Source organism: Taudactylus pleione, unplaced genomic scaffold, assembly GCF_031769625.1.
Source record: "Taudactylus pleione unplaced genomic scaffold, aTauple2 ptg000458l, whole genome shotgun sequence".
NCBI classification, from domain to species: domain Eukaryota; kingdom Metazoa; phylum Chordata; class Amphibia; order Anura; family Myobatrachidae; genus Taudactylus; species Taudactylus pleione.
In genome coordinates this window covers 1902898-1927073 of record NW_028284860.1, presented here as the reverse complement: position 1 = coordinate 1927073, position 24176 = coordinate 1902898, and the positions used below count along the sequence as shown (strand labels likewise).

General features: G+C 47.3%; 1 protein-coding gene and 1 long non-coding RNA gene across 4 annotated transcripts in view; one reads left to right on the top strand and one right to left on the bottom strand.

Annotated features, from left to right (window-relative positions):
• Positions 1-2263, bottom strand: part of LOC148504733 (uncharacterized) — a 33793-nt gene extending 31530 nt beyond the window's left edge. The window contains exon 1 of the long non-coding RNA XR_015869912.1: positions 2019-2263. This is a non-coding gene — a long non-coding RNA (uncharacterized LOC148504733). The remainder of the gene's footprint in view (positions 1-2018) is intronic.
• IKBKE (inhibitor of nuclear factor kappa B kinase subunit epsilon) overlaps positions 1995-24176 on the top strand; it is a 128956-nt gene continuing 106774 nt past the window's right edge. For all 3 annotated transcript variants that reach the window (XM_088448568.1, XM_088448567.1, XM_088448565.1), the window contains exon 1: positions 1995-2435. The gene's annotated coding sequence lies outside the window, so the exon portion shown is untranslated. The remainder of the gene's footprint in view (positions 2436-24176) is intronic.

Here is a 24176-nt window from a genome sequence, read left to right as displayed (position 1 = left end):
ATACACCATGGGCCATATTCAGAGTTCTACGCTATTTTGATGTTCAGGCAGTTGAGTGATTGTCAGTGGTCTGCGCAGCCATCATGCACACGCATGGTGAGTGAATTGCGGTTTTGGTTGCAGTGAGAATTCAATTGCAAGTGATTGACAGGAAGCAAATATTTTATGGGAGGTAACTGAGAGTGACAGCTAAAACTGAGGTATGTTCCGGATGTTTTTGAGGCATGTTTTTCCGGCAGTGTCTGCGATCCTGTACGCAGAGAACATGTCTCCAGCATTTCAGGTACTGCAGAAATGCTACACGACCATAGACTCAGTCAATGTTTGCCTGATGTGCAATGCTGCATACAGTATGTGTGTGCAATTGGGGACAGCTACGAATACTCCGGTGGTGTCTCAATAAAAGTTTCTTCGGCTGTTGCATTGGGATGCAGTCAGGAAGCCGACGGTCGAAATGCCGACTGCCGGCTTCCCGACTGTGATATTCCGGCAAGGTATAATGACAGGCATCGAAATCCCAAATGCCTGTCATTATACCTCCGAAGGTAAACCGGGTGGCGGGCGCGGACAGCCGCGGGGGTTGGAGGGTTAGGGTAGGGGCTCCCGGGGGGACTTAGGGTTAGGCACTCCCCGGGGGAGGTTTAGGGTTAGGCTAGGGGATGGGGGATTAGGTTTAGGCACTTAGGGGGTGTTATGGTTAGTCTCTAGGGGGGGAGGCTAGGGTTAGGCACCTCTAAGGGAGGGTTAGGGGGGGGAACAACCTAGCATGCAGATATATATATTAGTGTGAAATGTTGATGCCTACAGGGGGGTGCTGAACACCCTAGCGTGCAGATATATATTAGTGTGAAATTTTGATGCCTACAGTACCTGCCTGCTCCTCGTCTTGTTTTCCAAGGGAGTGGAGGTGATAAGGAGAGGAGGAAGCCCAACCAGCCAGGGGGAGGAGAAAGCCAGCCAGGGGGAGGGTGCCAAGACACAAACGCTTGTAAACAGGAAGCATACATCACCAGCGCTAACAACCGGGCGGATGCTACGCGGCAGCCTGGCTGACACCTCGCAGTGACATCATGTGGGGTGATAACGGCTGATTACACCAGCGGCAGCCGCCAGCACAATGTGAAAGAAGGATGTTTCTATCATAGACACCCTTCACTTGTTGGTATCGCGCCGCCCTCCAGTGGCCGGCACCCTAGGCAGCTGCCTAATGGTGGCGCCGACCCTGCATATACAACTTGTATTATCACTACTTTAACTTAAAGTAATTACACATATTTTGTATGAATAAAATGTGGAATGCTGGCTGGTTAATTTTTTACTAAATAAATGGCCCTATGGGGTCCAAACGAACATACAAAAATACTTTAGATCACAGAAAAACCATAGAAATGATCAAGATATGTGTTTACATAGAAAATAGAGAATATCAAGTGGTAACAATTATGGGCTCCATTTACAAACGAGTTTCAGTTGTTAAAACTTGTTACTAATGATAAACAACACTTTGTACTATTTAGTAAAGCATGTTAGCTTTTGTGTATGTAGCCGATGATTAATACATGGCTTATTAAGGGGGACAATGTATATATTAAGGATGTATATATATTCATATTGTTCAAAAGAATTTATGGGTATGCTCATAACGCTGAGGGAGCTGTGCGGCACCTCAGCAAATGACTATACTTTTAGAATATATAATATTAAACATAAGGATGTTAACATGGATGTAAATTAATATTTATTGTTTGTACCCCTGTAGATATGTTTATTAATATTGAAAGAATGTGAGGGGAGTATGTGCGGAGAGCAAAGGCAGTGCTATATAGTTTTTTTCTTTATTGTTCCATGGTAGGGACAGAAAATTCCAGAATGGCACGAGCGGTCAGCTGACCACCGGCTCACGCTGAGAGCGGGAAAATGTATGGTCGCGCGGCGCTAAATATAACTATTTAAGGGCTGCGCTGGCGCTGATTAGGCAGAATGCAGTTCCCACCTCCAGTGTCTGTTGTGCTACTCACCAGGCGCTAAAGAAGCGAGAGCGCTGGGTAGCTACAGTGGAGGCCAGTGAGGGGCAAGCCTGATCGGCGCTGGTGTCTCCTGCACCCGGCAGGGAGTGGTCGGCAGGGACCAGGCACTAGCGTCATCAGTGGAGGAGCCGGCCGTATAAGCATGGGCGCCGGCGTCTGCCAGGGAGGTGGAGCCGGAGGCGTCTGGGCAGGACCTAGTGTCAGAGCCAGAGGCAGACCCAGCGGCGGAAGCAGGGGTGACGCGGCGCCGGCATCAGCTGAGCGCTGGGGGAGTAACCCGGCAGCCAGCGGCATCTAAGGAAGGGGAAGCCCCTTCAAGTTCATAAGAAGGGGAGAGGCGGTGATCCTAGCGGAGCTGGGGAATCCCAGGAGTGAGTTGCAGCAGCAGTGCTGCTCTCACTAGGCACAGTGAGTAACCATTTAACCCATACTCACCCCAGGACACATTACCTCTTTGCCTATATAGTTATAGGACACTACTAACTGGGCCAGATGCCAGGGAGTGGAGCAGCATATATTTGCATTAGACCCTCAAGGGGCTAACTATAACTTCAGAACAACATAGACTCTATGCTATAAATATTTAAAGGAGCAGCCAATTAGTCAAAGACCTTTTGTTTTAACAGCACCTAAAGTGCTGAAGGCTCTAGTGGTTTTTTTATCCCATCAAAGGCAGTCAGAGACTTTTCTAAGGAAGGATACTAACAACTGTACAGGGACAGAAATTCTATTCATCTATAACAACATTAACTGTGCATAGCCTTTGTTATTTACACAAACCCACAGGAATTCATACTGGGACAGGTTAAAGTAATTGGACCCAACAGCGGGCTAATACCAACTTGAGAGTGGAAGGACTAATTCTAACTCCAGTTGGGTCCCTCTATTCACATAAAGAAACCCTATGTACATTTTGATTATATCTTAACTGATATCACTAAAGGGACTTCAAAGGACTTCTAAACAAGGACTATTCCCTCAAGTAAACACACGGAGCTGTGTGAAGTTAGTTAGGATATATAACTCTTCAGAGTATTGAATGTTGTTCCCATATTGCAGTCCAAATTTGTAATGTAATGTGTATTGTTTCTGCATGATATATGTCTTTTAAAAAATTATAAAACCTAGTTCATATCACTGCACTGTATACGCTTACCTGTTTGAGTTGAATGAAGGGGTACCGCTCTGCAGATCCAGCCACAGGAGACCAGAAGGAACCTTGGTAATATAAATGTGAATACGTGTTTTATTTTAAGTCAATACCTGCACTTCATAATACAACTGTATAAATAACTACTATCACACAGGTTTTCCCAAGTAGGCCTTATCCTTTACATTATTCATACTTGGGTGAAGGCACTGACTATACTAAGAGTTCACTCGCATATAGAACTCAAGAGGGAACTTTAACCTATTGACCTTAAAGTGAAAACCCAAAAAAGGGGGTTACATGTAGAATAGCGCTATTTATTATTTGTAAAACAGATGGCAACCTGTATTTAACAACAACCGGTAATGTTATCGTACCGTTCATATATGTAAAATGTTTTCTCCAGGTGTTGGCATCTGTTAAACAACGCTCACAGGTGCTGAGGTTCCGGCAGTGATCAATGTGGAGTTACCCAGAATTCCTAGCAGGTTATGTGTAGAGGCTGGCTGTGACAAGCTCCTCAGCGTCCAAGGACTGACACTGCACATGTGCAATAATACTCCCTTCAATGCGCATGTGCCAGACTAGTTTAAAAAAATATATATTGTCAGCACTATATACATATGAAAAAAGGCGCTGACATGACTTTTCTTCATTAGCGCTCGCCCCGAACCGGAGGATTAGTAAATAGTGATTGACAAATGAAAAGAGAGGGAAAAAGATAATTATCACTATGCTACTGACTCATTTGTAAATGGAGCCCTCTGTTAGGTTGCAGTTCTAATATGTGGCTGAAAAAACCTTGGAGGGTGATGCCAGTCAGTATCATACCCAGGGGCGGATATGGCCATCAGTAAACCGTGGTACTTCCTGCTGGGCCAGACATCTTTCTCATTAGCAGACCCTTCAGGGCCTTTACTGCTGAGGCTGCTCCTAGGCCACTGCTCTCTCAGCTGTTCCTGTGTGGAAGTATTGTGAGGTGAGCAGTAGAGATGGCTACTGAGTCATGGCTCGGGGTGTGTGCACAGACAGAAGTATGATCTGCAGTGCTGGGCTCCGGGGGGGGGTTGTGCTGTCAGTGACTCACTCAGAGTCGTCGGCTCCCCTGCTTGCTACAGCTCTGCAGTAGCTAAAAGAGCCATGTCACGAGACACTGTCTCGAGATACTCCACTGAGTTAAGCCATGTGGCTCAACTCAGTAATGTGAATCGCTCTGCCCATCCCTAGTGAGTAACAGCAGCAGAGAGAGACGAGGTGCTGTTTATACATGGGAAGGAGGACGCAGTAGCCTTGACCATGCTGCAGCATGCAGGGGAGGGAACTTACTGAGGGCAGCAGGCCTGCAGCAGCAGCCGGGCTCCCTCTCACCTCCACACATGTGATCCAGTGCTGGGAGTCTGGAGGCACAGGACAGAGACAAGTGATGAGGGGGAGAGAGTAACAGTGGGAACCTGGTGACATTGATCCCAACACCCCCAGCACACATTATACACAGCCTTCCCCCACCCATACACACAATATACACATCCTTACTCTCACCCATAACCCATACACACATTATACACCCCCACCCATACACACATTATACACCCCCTCCTCCCACCAATACACACATTATACACCCCCTCGCCCCACCAATACACACATTATACACCCCCTCCCCCCACCCATACATACATTATACATCCCCTCCCAGACCCTTACAAACATTATACACCCCCACCCATACACACCTTCTTACTTCCACCCATACACACATTATACACCCACTCCCCCCAAAAATACACACATTATACACCCCCTCCCCCCACCCTTCCACCCACAGATTATACACCCCCCCATTCGCACATTATACCCTCCTCTCCCCAGACACATCATACTCACCCCAATATTACTACACATACCCATCCCTTCCCCACACAGGCACACTGTACACCACCACTACACAGACATCTCTCCCCCCTCCATCCCTACACAGGCACACTGTACCCCCTCCACCACTACACAGACATCTCTACACCCCCTGCCTCTACACAGACACACTGTACCCCCTCAGACATTTCTCCCCCTCTGCCCCTACACAGGCACACTTTACCCCCTCCACCACTGCACACACATCTCTCCCCCCCCTCTGTCCCTACACAGACGCACTGTTCCCACTACACACATATCTCTCCCTTCCTCTGTCCCTACACAGATGCACTGTCCCCCCTCCACCACTACACAGACATCTCTCCCCTCTTTTGTCCCTACACAGACGCACTGTTCCCCCTCCACCACTACACACACATCTCTCCCCTCCTCTGTCCCTACACAGATGCACTGTTCCCCCTCCACCACTACACACACATCTCTCCCCTCCTCTGTCCCTACACAGACGCACTGTTCCCCCTCCACCACTACACACACCTCTCCCCCCTCTGTCCCTACACAGACGCACTGTACCCCCTCCACCACTACACACACATCTCTCCCCTCCTCTGTCCCTACACAGATGCACTGTTCCCCCTCCACCACTACACACACACATCTCTCCCCCCCTCTGTCCCTACACAGACGCACTGTTCCCCCTCCACCACTACACACACATCTCTCCCCTCCTCTGTCCCTACACAGGCACACTGTACCCCCTCCACCACTACACACACATCTCTCCCCTCCTCTGTCCCTACACAGGCACACTGTACCCCCTCCACCACTACACACACATCTCTCCCCCCCTCTGTTCCTACACAGGCACAATGTAACCCCCTCCACCACTACACATACACACTCTACACCCCCTGCCCCTACACAGGCACACTGTACCCCTCTCCACCACTATACAGACACATCTCTTCACCCACCGCACCTAGACAGGCACACTGTACCCCCTCCACAGTGGGCGGAGGGATCCAAAAGGATCCCTCTTCACAACCCAGGACTTCTTCCCGTAGGGAAGATGGCGAATGCTTCTGCAATCAAGCTCCAAAAATATTGTATTTTCGGGGCTTGGTGAATTCTGTGGGCCATTTCACGAGAGGAAGGTAAGCAGGAGATATCACAGATGATATCTTAATGATTGGCCCGATAACTTAATTTCTAAAATAGCAGGTGAAATTGTTAATTTTCACCTGCTTTTGTAGAATTTAAGTGATAATGAATAGGCCCCTCTCGCTGAAACCTCATCTCTTTAGCTCACAGTACTTCCACCTACACTATCCCCACTAATCACTACTGTACCAATTTCCACTTGCTCCTCTTTCAATTGTAACACATCTTCCCATTAGAATGTAAGCTTTCTCAGGAGTAGGGCTCTCCCAATCCTTTACTTTCATGTCTATATTTGGGGCCGGGGAATGGGGCTGAGAGACACAGGTGGGCCTGAGGATGGACAGATGCAGGGGGTCCTGGGGATGGCGAGGCCCAGGGGGTCCTGGTGAGAGACAAGGGGGCCCAGAGATAAAGAGACATGGAGAGCCTGGAGAACCACAGGGGGGGCCTATGGATGGAAACATTGGGGTGTCTGGAGTAACACAGGGGACCCTGGAGAGACACAGAAGTTTTATCAGGAAAATTCACATTATTCCTGCACAAAAACTTCTGTTACCACAGTATATATTATCTGGTTATGATGTTGACATGGGTTATATTTCTTCGTAAACAGGCATCTTTCAGACAATGTGATCTCCTACATGAATGGTGAATACCGGCTGAAGACGCTGCCCAGTGAGGCTCAAATTCCTCAGAGGTTTCCCGTTGCAGAGAAACCACCATATGGGTAAGAAAAGACTTTCAAACTGACTTGGGGTCCCAAAAACCCGCCTAGGGGTGACACCAAGGTGACAGGAGCCGGGTGCTGCATTAAATGCAGCACTCGAATCCTGACAGTGTGAGGGAGCCGGCACTGCACAGTGCTCACCTGTATTTCTTCCACACACCAGACCACTGGGGTTCGGGCTGCGAGGCCATTCCCCCTTCTCAAGTGACCACGCCCCTTTTGGCGGCAAGCGGCGCATAACATACCTCCCTGCACCGGGTGACACCATGGGGAATGATGCCACTGGTGGGTTTTTTTCCAATTGCTCACATGGTGCTAAAAATGGGACCACCCATTACCAGATCTTTAGTTTCGTCTATGCTGGCAGGGCTGTGCAGAGGCAGCACAGTCTCTCACGGCTGCCAGTAACACTGCCTTGCAGTTACCTCTCCCCACCACCAGGTGTCTCACCCCAGTGCGGCCTCCTCATTAGACAGCACAGCCTGAGCAGCATCACTAGACGGAATCGCTCACCGCATGGCTGGCGGTTCGATCCCGGCAGCGCCTGGCCGACCACAGCAAAGTTCCCGGCAGCGGAAGCCCGACAGCGCTGGAAATCCCGATCGGCGATAGGTAAGTATTGACTAACCTAACCCCCTAACCCTAACCCTCCTTAGGGTTGCCTAACCCTAACCTCCCCCCCAAATGCCTAACCCTAATCCCCCCTCTAAGTGCCTAACACTAACCCCCCCTTCCCCACTGCCTAAACCTAAGTCCCCCGGGGGGGTGCTTAACCCTAACCCTCCCTCCACCTAGCCTAACCCTAACCCACCTAACTCCCCCCCCCGCGGCTGTCTGCTTGCGGCACCCGACATCCCTTCGATCGGGATGCCGGGCGCCGGTCTCCCGGCGTCGGGGAAATGTGAGGCGTCTACATCTAGACGCCCGGCATTTCACCCTCGCCGGGATATGACAGTCGGGAAACCGGCTGCCAGTATTAAGGCAGCCGGCTTCCCGATTGTATACCCACTGGACTATTCCTGCTTTGCAGAAGGAGGCAGGAGTGGACTCAGCAGTGCAAAAATGCTGGTAAGTGACCCTCTGGGGAGACTGAAGACTGGAAGGGCTGGTTTAGGGAGGGAGTGTTAATTATCAACTCCCCACACACTGAAATGGGGGTAAATTTTTATGAATTACAGTAGAGGGGACCTTACAGTGATACATGAGGGGGAATAACACAGCTCCTAGCATGTACTGATATGTGGCATTATTATTTTATAGTGGGGAGGGGACTGTACAGTGATATATGAGAGGGAATAACACAGCTCTCAGCACACGCTGAGATGTGGTATCATTTAGATACTGTATGCCATCAGATTCCACCCCTTTGACAAGCTCCTCCTCCCATTTAGGGCTGCTGCAGAAATTTCCCGGGCTGGTCTTCCAACCCAATCTGCCCCTGATCATACTTATCAACTCAAGTGGGTCCTGTGCAGCCATCCTGGTAAGGTAACAGGTGGTATTATGGAGACTGTGGTGAATTTGTTCTCTGGTTGTTAATGGGAGGGAATCAATATGTGATTCCCATGATGTGAAAAGGCGTTCCACCTGTTTCTCCTTGTTTAACAGTCTTTCCACACAATCTATTCTGAATAAAATTTAGCGGTCTATTTACTAAGCAGTGTTAGGAGACAGAGTGAAAAGTGATAAAGTGATTAGGTGCCAGCCAATCGGCTCCCAAATGTCATTTTTCAAACACAGCCTGTGAAATGACAGTTGGGAGCTGATTGGCTGGCACATTATCACTTTTCACTCTGTCTCCCAACACTGCTTAGTAAATAGACCCCTTAAAGTTTATTCAAAAATAGAGGTACTTGAGGAGGTGTACTATTGATCCAGTGGCATCACAAGGGGGGTGCAGGCCACACCCGGATATCATGCGGCAAGGAGCGACACCAAAATGCCGACTCCCCCTCAGTGCTAGGAGCCGGGTGCTGCACTGTAGCAGACTTGTCCCCGGGGGCAGTCCAAATCTCCAGCACCGCCGGAGTGACTGAAACGGGGGTACGGCACTACTCTCTTGCCCGCACCAGGTGCCACTGTATCAATCCATTGTGTCAGATAGTTGTCTTACACGTGGAACTGAAGGCTAGTAAAAGCTACTCTAGGGTCATATGTTGTTTTGGGTCAAAGACACCTAATATTGCCTACTCAGGAGTGAAGGGAACATGGTTCATGAGTTTAGCATCTGCATATTGGCGGACATGATGTCAAAAGTATTGAATAATGGGGCAAGCCAAAGACAATGTTAAGTATCTACTTCCTCCTGATGGTATTTTGCGCAGCAATGACTCTCAGAGGTTCCCATATGTAAATGCCTGAGCAGAGACAAATAGGTATTATGATATAAGTTTAAGAAAAGCTCAGTGTACATACTGGCCGGTAACATTTTGTTGTACTGGTTGCACCAGAAGCCTGTCCAATGAACTATCACAGTCCTCCTCTGAAAAGGCCCATGGACATGAGTTACATAGAAGCGAGTTTGAAGAATGCCTATGGGGTATGGACTGACCATAGTATATTGTGCGGAGACCTAAATAGGTCAAGGGATGCTTATTATTGATACCAAAGTTCTGATATTATTAATCCCAGCTAATTTCCACATAGTGGAGGGATGAGCAGCCATGCTGTCTAAGAAGTTTGGGTTTTAAATCAGGGGTAGGTGTAGGGAATGGTATGCATTCAGACCAGCTTTATGGCAGAGAATATGCCAAATCTTCCTGGTCATCCATAGAAGTGGATTTGTTTTTACATGGTCTGGGATCTCCTGGTCATGCTGATAGAGGAAGCACAACAAGTCCATGTCACCTAAAAAGTCCTGTTCCAGAGAAGTATTCATATATATGGAGCCTCTATGAAGCCAGTCACTCAAGTGTCTCAAGAGGGCTGCATGGTTGTAGGTCACACCGTCTGGGAAGTTTATGCCTATATATTGTAATTGACATATGCGGATCCATCCAGTGCATTGTTTGACAGTCTAATCCAGCACCTAGACCCGGCGTTCAATACTACACTGATCGGGACTTTCTATGCTCATGACCATCTAATTCTCCTTGCATAGTCAATCCAATGGATAGGGACACGTTGAACTAAGACATTGCTGCTGATTCGACATTCGAGACTGGAACTGGTCTACTCACTAGTGGCTAAAACTCAGTGCCAGATTAAGGTCTGCATGGGCCTGGAGCTGAACTTCATGAAGGGCCTATTGTGTGCCGCTGCAGGTATGACCAGCATTGGCAACTGTCTAGAACCACTTTATAGTGGAGCTCCTAAATAAATTGATGGAGGTTTTTTTGTAAAATGGTGAAAACTGTATGGTATGCTTTTTCTTAACCCCCTAGAATAGTTTAGATCAGGGCTCGACAAATCCCGGGGGCCAGGTCGCCATGGCTACCAGATTTTGCTGCCTGGCTACTAGATTTTGCAGTGAGGGAGAAAGCAGATCCTCATCAACTCTGGCGGAGATTCGTGCCTATAGTATTGCGGTGTTCATATCATGCACAGGAGTGCATGTGCTGAGTGTCGCCTGCGGTGACTGCTGTGCCTCTGTCCGTCCCGGCCTGCGCTGATGACTCCTCTCCATCTTGGCCTGCTCTGATCCCTGCTGTCTGTCCCAGTCTATGCTGATCTTCCTGTACGTCCCGGCTGTCTACTGTCTCCTTTCTCCGGCTGCATAGAGCTCTCCGGTAGTAGGGTCTACGGTGTGACCACGATGGGAAGGGGGTTTTGTTGTACTTTCTGGCACCATTATTTTATGTGAAATGTGGTGTGTTATTACTGGAGGGTGGGGGGGGGGGGTGGAGCAGGGGAGCTGTGCAGAGCAATGAGGGGGCCTCCATTTTACTGCATCCATTCAACTGTGACCAGTTTGTGGACTAGTATAGTGTGTATAACAATTGCATAGCACACAGAGCTGTGCTCCTCACTCCTGTAATTTTTTTTGAGGGGACTGTGGTCTGGCTCCTACACTTTCATCCTGGCTCCTAGATTTTAGAAAAATTTGTCAAGCCCTGATTTAGATTAATAAGAAAAGAACAAAAAAATCTTAAAATTGTTCACTGCAAATTGCCATATTTATGTACGTTTTCATCCCACATTCGTAACCACTGTAGTAAAATAATTAGTGAACTGCCTTCTTAGGTGTTGCCTTTTAATAAAAAAAAACAATGGCAATACTGGACCAGGACAGTAAGGGTTAACTTTGACAGAGGACGATTTGGTGCATCCCCACTCTGGCAAGAAACTTAAATCAATTACATCCTTATCTGCAGTAGTAGTTACATGATCTATTTTATTAGCTATCCAAAAGGATTCCTCTACATCGGTGTGTGTAAATATACAGAGAATATATAACAGTGCAGTGACTGCCATATAATATAGAGAGCATCGCAGTGGTCACAGATAATACTGAGAACATCTCAGTTACTGACATATAATACAGAGAACATTGCAGAGTGCCATATAGTACAGAGGACATCACATTGACCTCCATATAATGCAGAGGACACGACAGTGACTCTCATAGAGTACAGAGAACATCACAGTGACCTCCATATAATGCAGAGAACATCACATTGACTGCCATATAATATAGAAAGCATTGCAGTGACCAACATAATATGTAGAAAACATTGTCGTGACTGCCATATAATACATAGAGCATTGCAGTGACTGACATATAAGATCGTGACTGCCATACAATACAGAGCATCGGTGCCTGCCATAATACACCAAGCATTCAAGTGACCACTACAAAGAACATAGCAGTGACCACAATATAACATAAAGAGCATTGCAGTGAGTGCCATATAATACAGCGAACATTGCAGTGAGTGCCATATAATACAGCGAACATTGCAGTGAGTGCCATATAATACAGAGAACATTGCAGTGAGTTCCATATAATACAGAGAACATTGCAGTGAGTTCCATATAATACAGAGAACATTGCAGTGAGTTCCATATAATACAGAGAACATTGCAGTGAGTGCCATATAATACAGAGAACATTGCAATGAGTGCCATATGAAACAGAGAGCGTCTCAGTGACCAACAGATAATACAGAGATCATTACAGTGACGTCATATTATACAGAGAGCACCGCAGTAAGTGCCATATAATACAGGGGGATGTCTCAACCCTAACACTGTAATCCCGGTAAGGGATTTAACATAGGGCGTCAAATTACCAACGCCTATGTTAGTCCCAATGCCGGAACGCCGAGAGGACGCTGGACCGATCGTTCTCTGCCGGGGGTAAGTATACACGTAGCCGGGGATGGGGGGGTTAGGTTTAGGGACTCCCGGGGGAACTTAGGGCTAGGCACCCCCCCCGGGGAAGGCTAGGGTTAGGGGCCAGGGGAAGGGAGGGTCAGGTTTAGGCACTGGGGGAAGGTTAGGGTTAGACACCCCCAAGTGAGGGTTAGGATTAGGGTGCGGGGAGGGGGGCTAGGTTTAGGCACTGGGAGGGAGGTTAGGGTTAGGCACCCCTAAGGGAGGGTTAGGGGAGGGAGAGGGGTAGAGATAGTATACTTACCTGCGCTGTTGGGATCTTCACCCATCGGGCTGCCGGTGTCGGGATTTGAACCGCCGGGCTCACGTCCGGCGGTCATACATACTTGTTCCAATACAGGGCATCATGATAGATATACTACACTAAGCATAAGTGACCGCCATACACTTTACAAAAAAAACCATTGCAGTGAGTGCCTTATAATACAGAGAACTCCAACGGCCACCACAAAATACAGAGGACACCACAGCCACAGACTATGGCCCCTGAAGTATGGGATAAACCAGATAACAAGTTGTTGGCAGATAGAGGTCTATAATACAGCACAGCCCCACAGCTGCCTAACGCCTCCATCCGTCACTACTGCCGCCCTCTATACTGTGTGCACCGCAGCTAGTGTGTCAACACAGACACACTGAGCCTGCGGCTGTGCTGTAGTAAAGCAGAGCCAAGGCAGGAGCCAAACGTCATCTTACATGGACGAACATCATCATTCCTGGTCTTTTGTCCAGGAATGATGATGTTCGTCCATGTAAGATGACGTTTTGCCTCGTTCTGAGTTCCGTTTTTTTGGAGGGAAAAATCCGAACTCCACGTGCAAACTCTAACCTATCCGAGCCTGCACATCCCTAATAAATAAATATATATATCAGAGCCGTAACTAGACATTTTGGAGCCCTGTGCCAAAAGGAGCAGTGCCGCCCACACCCCCTAATTTTTCAAATAGGGACGTAAGATAATGTCCCTGAAAAAGGGCCATGGCCTCATGGGGAAAGGCCAGGGAAGAGATAGGGGAGGCCAGCAGATGCTGGGGGTAAAAGAAGAGGAGGCTAAAAGTAAGAATTATAATAAACAGGAAAATTGACAGGCCCAAACAGCGCCCCCTGCCCTGCAGTGCCCTGTACTCTGTGTTGTACTACCCTAGTTACGGCCCCGAGAGAATATATATATATATATATATGTATCTATATAAACACACACACAAACCACTCTGACCAGCACTCAATACTTCTCAATTGTGACAATGACATGGGTGCTCACACTTTTGTTATCCTGACGAAGGGGCCGCAGGGGCCTTGAAACATTGAAACAGAAATATTACTTTGTACCAAATCCTGGAGTGACGCACTGTGTTCTGCCACATACCGTGGCTCTGCATACTAACCGAATATATATATTATATATATATATATATACATATACAGAGAGAGAGAGAGGCATATAATTACTCTATATATACACATTATCTCTCTTTGTCCCTCTATACAGAGCAGAGGTGTGGCACTCTTAAGGTGCCCATACACGGTGCGATATAGCAGCCGACCCGAATGATTGGTTTGATATCGCTGCTATATCGTACCATGTGTGGGTATGATATCGGCCAGAGCGCGCTCTCGTGGGGTCGTACATCGCACCCCCAGATCTTACTGCAAGTTCAATTGATCTGGAGATGCGATGTACGATCCCACACAGCGCTATGCGGGTGGGGGAGGGGGGTGCCGGCATATGGGGCGGTCAGCAACCCGATCACAGCGTGTGTGGGGACCATCCAATATGTCGGACGTCTGATCCCCCATCGCATCGCAAGGTGCATATTGCACCGTTTATGGGGGCCTTTAGCTTAAACATTTTCTGAGACTGGATGCAGTATCAGTGTGACTCAATGACTGAAATGTTGATAATGCATTCAGTCTCAGAAAATGTTTATTTAAGCTAAAGGCTGGTACACACTAGACGATGCCAGGAACATTCGACAGCATGGGCCCCGCTAACAATATAGCCTGTCGGACCTGCATGCAGGTCCGACAAGCAATGTCGCTGACAACGCACGGGAGCGCACGTCATCAACGACATAGCTGGTACACGCTGGTTGATGCGGACGATATGTTGGCCCGATCCGCCGGATCGGGCAAAATATCGTCTAGTGTGCACCCGGCATTAGAGTGCCCCAACTCTGCTATGTAGATTTTTCTGACTGTGAGGACTAGGGGGGTCATTCAGACCCACTCGCAAGCGGCAGTACGCTCGCAAGTGGGTCGATGTTCCCCACTGCGCATGCGCACGACGGAGGGAGCTCCGTCGTGCGCATGCGCGAGACCCGGACTGCGACAGCCAAGCTGTCGCTCCGGGTCTCGCACCAAAGGGGGCGTGCTGTCGATGGTGACTGACAGCACGCCCCCTTTGGTGGGCATGCCTGCCAGACGGAAGCGTTCCCATGGGAACGCCTACAGTCTGAAGCCGGCCCCACTGACATCACTAGTGATGTCAGTGGGAGTGATTTTGGCTCTGATAGAGCCAAAATCACTCCAGGGCTTGTGGCTGGGAAACCCTACCGCAGAGTTTCCGTCGCAAGTCCGATGGTCGCGATGGTCAAGACCATCGCGACCATCTTTTTGAACACTCGTATATGCTGTGGGCGGTGACCCACAGCTATACGAGCGTCCAGGAGGACGCTCCATTTTAATGGAGGAGGGCCCTGATTCAGAGCGAGCGCTCTGGTCAGAGTGTCCGGCTCTGAATAAGGGCCTAGGTTCTTTATTGTTGGTAGTGCCAGACAATGGGAAAAAAATAAAAAAATATTATATATATATATATATATATATATATATATATATATATATACACATAATTATATATACACACATACATAGGTGCCAGCCAGTATACCTGCCTGTGGGTTGCTTGCTCCTAATGGCTGGTGACAGTTCCCTCCCTCCTGTGCAGGGCTGACATCTCATAATTTCTATGCCAGCAGTCAGCTCAATCAATGGAGGTGGGTGGGGATGAATGGACCGTGCTTCAGATGAAAGGGGACATAACTGCAGATGCTGATGGGACCCCTAGCACGAATTGGGGGCGGAGCTTCGGCCGGTATGGGGGCGGAGCTTCGGCTGGTATGGGGGCGGAGCTTAACACTGCAAGGAGACCCTGCAAGGAGAGGATACTCGTATAACACAGGGGCGGGGCTTCAGACAGTCTGGGGGTAGAGCCTCGAATGACGGAGCTTCGGATTGCCGATGTGGGGTGGGTAGAGAGGGGGCGACTGGCCGGGGGTAGAGAGGGGGTGACTGGCCGGGGCCTGAGGCTTCCCTCCACTGCAGTGCAGACAGCGGTGACAGGGATTTTTTTTTTTAATTCCCTTTCAAAACTGTAGCTCCACCCGCCCCATTAGTAATCCGGCCCTGCTAAAACTCCAACATCACTTATCATACTAAACTACACCGTATCTGAATCACAACATCTTACAGCTGGCTCCACACAACCACAGTCACGTTGTATGGGTGTTCAACTCACTAACACTTAAGTGAGCCAGTATCCATTCACAATAACACACTGATTTGGAGTAGCAACATAACTGCAGCTGGTCTGTTGTACAAAGTCGCAAGATGCTGTATTAAGTCACAAGAAATTTGCTGCTAAAGGTCGCTGTAACTCCTGCTGTACACAGTGGTAATTACAGCTACAGTGATGATCGGACTTTTCTATAGCTGCGCCTGAGCCACAGATCTTCCAATCACAAGAGGCAACACTGGATAGAGATTTTTTACATTTCAAGAAAGGAGTGAGAGAACAACAACTCTTCTATACATGTGTACACTGGTATGAATACTGTAATCTGATGAAATTGTGTTGGTGAAATTAATCTACAGTACATGCTGAACGGCTTCCGGAGTACATTCATATTTTTATCTATTGTTGGCCGGCTTTTATCAAATCTATAAGAAATTCTGTGTTGGGCGCTGGTTATTGGCATAGTAATACTTTATTAGACTTGTTGATACTGAGGACCTCATTCAGAGCCGGTCGCACAGAGCGTGCGGTCGGTCTGAATGAGGGGAGGATGTCTTGAATTTTCAAGACGTCCTCCTTTGCGGTGGTAAGGCTGTGGGTTAACACCCACAGCCCTATGACCGCCTAAGGCGATGGTCAAGACCATCGCGACCATCGGGGCTTACGACGGGTCTGCATTGTCGTAAGCCCCGGAGAGCTTTCGGCTCTGTCTGAGCCGGAAGCTCTCCACTGACATCACTAGTGATGTCAGTGGGGCCGCCCCCAAAAGGTAGGCGTTCCCATGGGAAAGCCCCCGTTTGGGCTGCCACCCCCCCGGCCCGCCTTCCAAATGGGGCGAGCTGGCAATCAACATCGACAGCTCGCCCCCTTTGGATCGAGACCCGCTATGACCGGCGCTGTCGGTCGTAGCGGGTCTGACGCATGCGCATGCTCTGTGGGGGGCCATCGACCCGGTCCGAGCGCATCGGCGCTAACGACCGGGTCCGAATGACCTCCTGAGTTCATTAACAAATTGTCAGACAAATGGACACATTTTTGCAATAAACTATTCTTACAGAATCTACATGGTATTGTTTTAATGTACATTTGTTTTATTTACATGATTAAATTCTATTTCTATTTACAAAAAAAATAGCACTCTATTCAATTTTGTGGGTTTGTTACTGCCACTTTGGAGGGTCAGCTCCTCTTTTTGGTACCAGCAATTTACTTATAAAAAGATATAACATGTACAGTAGTTGGGGAGTGTAAATGGAAGAAAGGGGGGTTAGCTAAAAGAAACAGACAGTCACACAAAGAACAAAGGAAATTTTTTTTTCCGGCATATTAGCGGTGGGGGGCATTGTGGGGAAAGGTAAGAAGCATAGTGGCAGGTTGTCAATTTGATTGGAGGGGGCCCCCTACAAGCCTTAGGGCCTGATTCAGAGCCGGACGCTATTTGCGCTCGCTCGTCAAGAAAATAGGGGTGGCTATTCAAATGAACCGTTCGCTGTTTGCGGTCTGTTCACGCCTCTAGGTCTGAACGAGCGTACAAAACTTGCGGTCGTTTTTTGGGAAACTGCGCCCCCTGGCCGCTCGTATCCTACGTCATGTCCGCTATTTATTAGATTAATCGAGTACAACGACCAGGGTATGAACTGCTCGCTATTCTTGGGGTTGGTTTTTCCTACCACAATTTTGCGAGCAGTTCTGGCTATAAAATAACCCAGTGACGTGGTCAATGACGCTGCTGTATTAATTATGCACACCCATAAAACGCCCGTTTTGACCTTTAAGCACGCCTGCGTTCGGATCTCCACTCCCCATTTTCAAGCACCTTCCCCTGTTACCACCCACAAACGCCTCATTCTGTCCCTCAAAATAGCAGGCATTCGCAATTTAGCGAACAAACGATTTTCGACCGCACTGACTGGTTCGCGCATGCGTATTATGATCCATACGCACGCGCAGTTGGGCATAGGGGGGGAGCAGAGGAGAGGATTCGATGATGATGCTCATTGGAGGGTAGGAGCAGAGCTCAGGAAATGATGATAGTGGAGGGTGAGAAGCAAGTAATACAGGAAGAGCTGCACCCATTATGCACATACAGGGCGGAATTCAATTGTATTCGCGGCCCGCATCTCCCGTCTAAAGTGACAGGAGATCGCGGGCCGCTATACAATTGTCCAAGATGTTCGCGCTGATCGCGCCCATAGAGGTCAGGTTTAGCCGCGTAAAGCAGCTAAACCCGACCAAAGTGCTGGGCGCGATCGCGAAAAGTGATGTTTGGGCGCTCAAACATATCACTTTTCGCACATTTCAGCTCTCATCCCCCAGGGGCTGCGAGCTGAAATGTAGCGCTGGCAGCTCATCGTGCCCGACCGGAGCAAGAATTGAATAGCTCCGTCCGGCGCGATAGCAGCTATAAAGAATTGAATTCCGCCAACAGTGTCCACTGAGGAGGAGGCTGTATTTTGGTGACACCCAGTGTGACCCAAAGCACCTCCCTACTGTCTGTGCATTATGGTGGTTACTGGGATGTTGTCTTTGTGGTATGGTGGTGACTAGGATGCTGTCTGTGCAGTATGGGGATCAATGGGATGCTGTAAATGTGGTATGGTGTTCACTGGGATGCTGTCTGTGTTGTATGATGGTCACTAGGATGCTGATACAAATATTCCGCATCCCAGTGACCGTCATACAATACAGACAGCATTCCAGTCACTATGATGTTGTCTGTGCACTGTGGGAGGCGGGCACTGGGATGCTGTCTGTGTGATATTGCGGTCACTGGGATGCTGTCTCTGCAATATGGTGGTTACTGAGATGCTCTCTGTGCTGTATGGTGGTCACTGGAATGTTTTCTGTGCTGTATGGCAGTCACTAGGATTCTCTGTGTGCTGTATAGCATTGTGAATACTACTTATCATATTTTTCTGGATCTGCCACTGAACATATACGTCTGTATACTTCTGTACCACTAGCATAAAGATGCATAAGGACAGTGTATGGATGTACCTTGACAGTGTTAGTAGTGTCATTTCTAGGGGCGGGTGAACTGTGCAATTACAAGGAGCATTCCGACCCAGCCGGACAGCCGATTGCTAGATTGACTGCCCTGGCTGTCTGGAGGCCTGGCCAAGCATATCCGCTGAGTTTCAGTAAGACACAAATGTATTGTGGTGTCATGATGTCACATTGCGCATCCTAATAAAGACCGGTGCATGTGCAATGATGCTATTGAGGAGTGAGTGGATGCTATCTTTGGATGCCATTTCCAATCTCTGGGCTCCATCTCCATACCAGACACAGACAGCAGTTTTCTCACCTGTGTGCTTCTCTAATCTTCTAATAATACAAGGGTTGTGGTGCACTCTGAGACCCATGGCGCAGGGGTTCTGGGAGTGCAAATTTAATGTAGAATGTATTTACCAATGCACTGTTCCTGGGGATGCTAGCCATAGATGATACTTGTCTATGTAGAGAAATTTTAAGCCATGGTGTTTGTGCTGGTGAGTACTCAATTATGCGGTATGTTGGCTGTGTGTCACGTTTAGTGTCCTGGAGTCCCCTACTGAGGGGCTGGAAGTTGTGGTCCTTGGTCAAGGAAGGAATCAGGAGCGAGAGGCCTGGATGTTGTCTCCTTGTCCACAAGCATCAGATGTTGGCGAGACCTGACCTAGGGTGCGGAGTCTAACCTACTGAGAGGTATTCACCGGTGACCCCTCCAAGCAGGATATGGGTTTCAGCTGCACCTGGCAAGCAGGTCACGGTCCCCAGGTCAGGGATCTGATGTGAGTGGGAATGGAAAAAGACTCACAACACTTTGGCCCACTGGAAATATAATCTCTGTACCACTAGTACAGAGTAAGCACAATAGAAATGTTTCCTGAAGAAGTTCTGTGGGAGACCAGAGAAATGAAATCCACTGAGGAGTATGTTCTGTAGCCAATATTGGAAAATAATGATATGCTGCTGACTCGAGAAGGAGGATCTCTACTTGTACACCACTGTGCCTACCGAGTACACAGGCAAAGGTACTCTGGTGCACTGCTGCACCAAAATATGGCACTTGGAGTTGTACACAGACAAAGACAAGGATATGGCACTTGTAAATATTACACAGGTAAAGGCACCTGAAATAGCGCACACAGGCAAGAGGTGTTCTGTAGCTCTGCTGTACCAGAGGTATGGCACTTGTAAATAACACACAGGTAAAGGCACTTGAAATAGCACCCACAGGCAAAAGGTGTTCTGTAGCTCTGCTGTACCAGGATATGGCACTTGTTAATGACACACAGGTAAAGGCACTTGAAATAGCACACACGGGCAAAAGATGTTCTGTAGCTTTGCTGTACCAGAATATGATACTTGTAAATAACACACAGGTAAAGGCACTTGAAATAGCACACACGGGTAAAAGGTGTTCTGTAGCTCAGCTTTACCAGGATATGATACTTGTAAATAACACACAGGTAAAGGCACTTGAAATAATCACTAGGACTCAGTACATAGGAGATGTACTGAGCATACACTGGAAATACCACTGGGAAGAGTCTCTGGAAGATTACATGGGAAGCCTGAAACAAAGCAAACAGCAACCATCTGGGAATAACGAAGTTGATCAGTCAATTTCCTGTTCACCTGGAGTCCTGTTTATACCCCCAGGTAGCTGTCAACTGCAAAAGCAAGTCAGCTGAGAACTGACACAGCTACCACTGGATAAGGATCTATCAGGTTATTCAGCCAAGATGGCTACGCCCACGACCATCACCGCAGGAACCCCAATATGGAGGATTGTGTGACAGTCACCTGGGCCCTGGGGAGAATACTCAGCAAGTCACCTACCGCTGCACCAGACATCTCACTGCTCACGCTAGTGAAGGGAAGCCGGCGCTGTGGTAAGTAACAGCCGATCTCAGGCAGAATCCTGACACTGTGGGCCTGATTCAGAGATAGAGAGAATTGCAGAGCCGCACACAAGTGGCTGTGAAATTCTGTCCATCTCACAAATGCAAAGCAGCAGGAGGTATCTCTAGGAAACAGACACGCATCTGCAATCCCATCAAAAACATGAGATGGCACTAAGAGATACTAGGGGTATATTTAACCTCTCAGATAAAACCGTGACTTCCAATGAAACTTCTTTACTTAAGAAGGGTTTAAAATTTGCACCAGCAACAAAACCCAACTTATTCATATTATTTGTAGATTTAAATAAGACCCTTAGTCGCAAATAGTTTTTTGCATTCAAATCTCTAAAAAATAAACAGTTGGATGGTCTCCCAATTGTTCTGGATAGTGATGATAAGATTTCATTAGATATCCTTGAGTCTCTAGCCCAAGAGAATGCTGGATATTCAGATCCTTATCTTGAAGCGGCCTTGGACAATCCTTTGAACCTTACACAAGTATTCAGTACAAATCGTACGAATCAACCTCCTTTTTTAAAAAAAAAATCTTAAAATTTATATCCACTACAACTTCGTGGCCCCTTTATCTAGAGCTTCTATAGTACCACAATGGAAGACTTTAGGAGTTTATGTAAGAAAGCAGAAATTTCTAATATGACTGACAAGCTTTCTAAATTTGAAAGACTAGCCCTTAAGAAACTGATCAAAGATAAGGATCTGACTGTCAAACAGGCTGACAAAGCTAGGGGGTTGGTGATACGGAACACCAAAGATTATATTGAAGAAGCATTTAGACAGTTAAATAATGATTATTTTTACTCTAGACTCTCAGGTGATCCAATTAAGATGTATAGGACCGAACTTGGACATTTTCTAGAGGGTGCTTCATCTCACAGCGTGATATCCAGAGAAACTTAAAATTTTCTTTACACTATTCACCCGATCACCCCTGTTTATTATCATTTGCCCAAGATTCACTAAAAACTCACTAATCCACTGGGTCACCCTATTATTTCAGGTATTGGGTCCCTCACTGGTAATCTTTCTTTTTTTGTTGACACACACTTACAGAAATAAGTGATGTCCCTCCCTTCCTATATTAAAGATACAACACATTTTCTGAACCTGATTATTAAAGTAGAATGGAAGGATTCCTTCTATTTATTTACATGCGTTGAATCGTTATATACCAACATACCACATGAATTGGGCCTGCTGGCTATCAATCATTACTTAGGGAGTGACCAAATGATAGATGGGACATCACGTGATTTCATTCTAGATAGTATTAGATTAATTTTAGAGCACAATTATTTCACTTTTGATGCACACTGTTTTCTCCAAACATGGGGAACTGCCATGGGAACCAGGTTCCCCCTGAGTTTTGCAAACCTATACATGGGCAGGTTCAAGGACCAATATGTGTGGGGGAGTGATATCGGGGCAAACCTGGGGCCTGATTCAGAGCCAGACGCAATTAGCGCTCGCTCGTTCAGAAAAAGGGGGTGGCTATTCAAATGATCCGTTCGCTCTTTGCGGTCTGTTGACGCCTCCATATCTGAACGAGCGGGCAAAACTTGCGGATGTTTATTTGAAAAATTTCCCCGCCTTGGCCGCTCGCATCATACGTCATGTCCGCTATTTATTAGATTAATCGAGTACATCGAACAGCGTATGAACTGCTCGCTATTCTTGTGGTTGGTTTTTCCTACCACTATATTGTGAGCAGTTTTGACTATAAAACAACCAGGTGACGTCGGTCAATGACGCTGCTGTTGTAATTATGCACACCTATAAAACGCCCGTTTTGACCTTTAAGCACGCCTGCGTTCTTAATTCCACTCCCCGTTTTCAAGCACCTTCCCCTGTTACCACCCACATACGCCTCATCCTGTCACTCAAAGTAGCAGGCATTCGCTATATAGCGAACAAACGATTTTGGGCTGCACTGACTGGTTCGCGCATGCGTATTATAAACCGTACGCATGCACAGAAGTGCGAACATCACTCGGAACGAGCGTACTGCCACTTACGAGCGGCTCTGAATCAGGCCCCTGGTTCTCTATGGCAGATTTATAGATGATTTGTTTTTTATTTGGGATGGGGGTTTCCACATCTATCAATTCTTTTGTCTAACACTTTTGGATTGAAATTCACTAGTAGTTTTAGTTCCACATCGATTAATTTTCTGGATATCACGCTGACAGTAGAGAGTGATCAAATTCCTTCTAAAACATACACTAAACCAGTGGATTGTGGAAATTATTTGAACTATGCCAGTGGGCACTATAGACCATGGATAAATAATATCCCTAAAGGTCAGTTCCTCCATATTAGGAGGAACTGTTCCTCATTAGAAACATTCCAATTACAAGCCCAAGGCCTGTTTGAAGCCTTCATTAAACAGGGATATCCCCATTCTCTACTGGATAAGATACTAGAAGAAGTTACTCATATAGATAGAACCTTACTACTTGAAGCTAGATCAAGTCATGCAAGATCTACTACAAATTATGAAGAGAAGGATGAAGGAATATCCCATATCACACAGTATAAAACATCAGCTTATGCGATTTAAGAGAATAATTTCTAAAAATGTCTCACTCCTAAAAGAGTCCTAAGTTCAGTCCAAGACAACTAACAGAAAGTTGTTTTCAGAAAGGCATCCAACTTAAAGCAACATTTGGCACCAAGTTTATTTAAAAGACAATTAAAAGATCCTGAGATCAGCACCATCTCTTGGTTAGCCCCTAAACCACATGGATATTTTAAGTGTGGTGGAAAATTAAACAACAGACGTAGTTTCTTTTCACAACAAAAAACAGGTTTGTTTATTTGCAAAGACCCTTCTGGATGCTTCGGAGACCAGCACAAGGATGGAGGTGAGTATAGGATCTTTATTGCGGGTCATTCCTCACGGATTTCTTCATGGGAACATCTGGCAGCAGGTAAGTATGTGTGAGTGAGGTATGTGTATATTAAACTTTTACTGTATACGGTGTGTATTTAAAAATTTATTTTACAGTGGAGGTACAGAAGCCGGCCGCTGCTGACACTTGCAGTTCCACAAGTGCAAAAGGGCACGCATGCTGGCACCTGTAGTTCCACTGTAAAATACAATAGTTTACTTTGATTTTCCACTTTATTACCCCCGTACCCACAGCCCAGGAGTGCAGGGAAGAGCACCCGGGCTTCAGACCAAGCCTGGGGCTTTGGGAGAAGGGGATCCCTTTTTTGGGAGGTCCCAACCTCCCCTGAGATATCCAGGAAGGGTATCTGTATTGCCAATATCTGGAAGCTTATTTGAGTGTTCTACCCCAATAGAGGGACTAAGTGCCACAGAGGCAGTCATGGACTCTTGTCAGATACTTCCTGTGGGTACCAATAAGTTGGCTCTCAGAGCAGCTCAGGTTCAAGAATTACTATAGGAACTTCCAAATTTAGTCTCTACCAATTTGAAAATCAAGTCCCTAGTGCCACTCCCCAGGAGAGGATTTCGAGT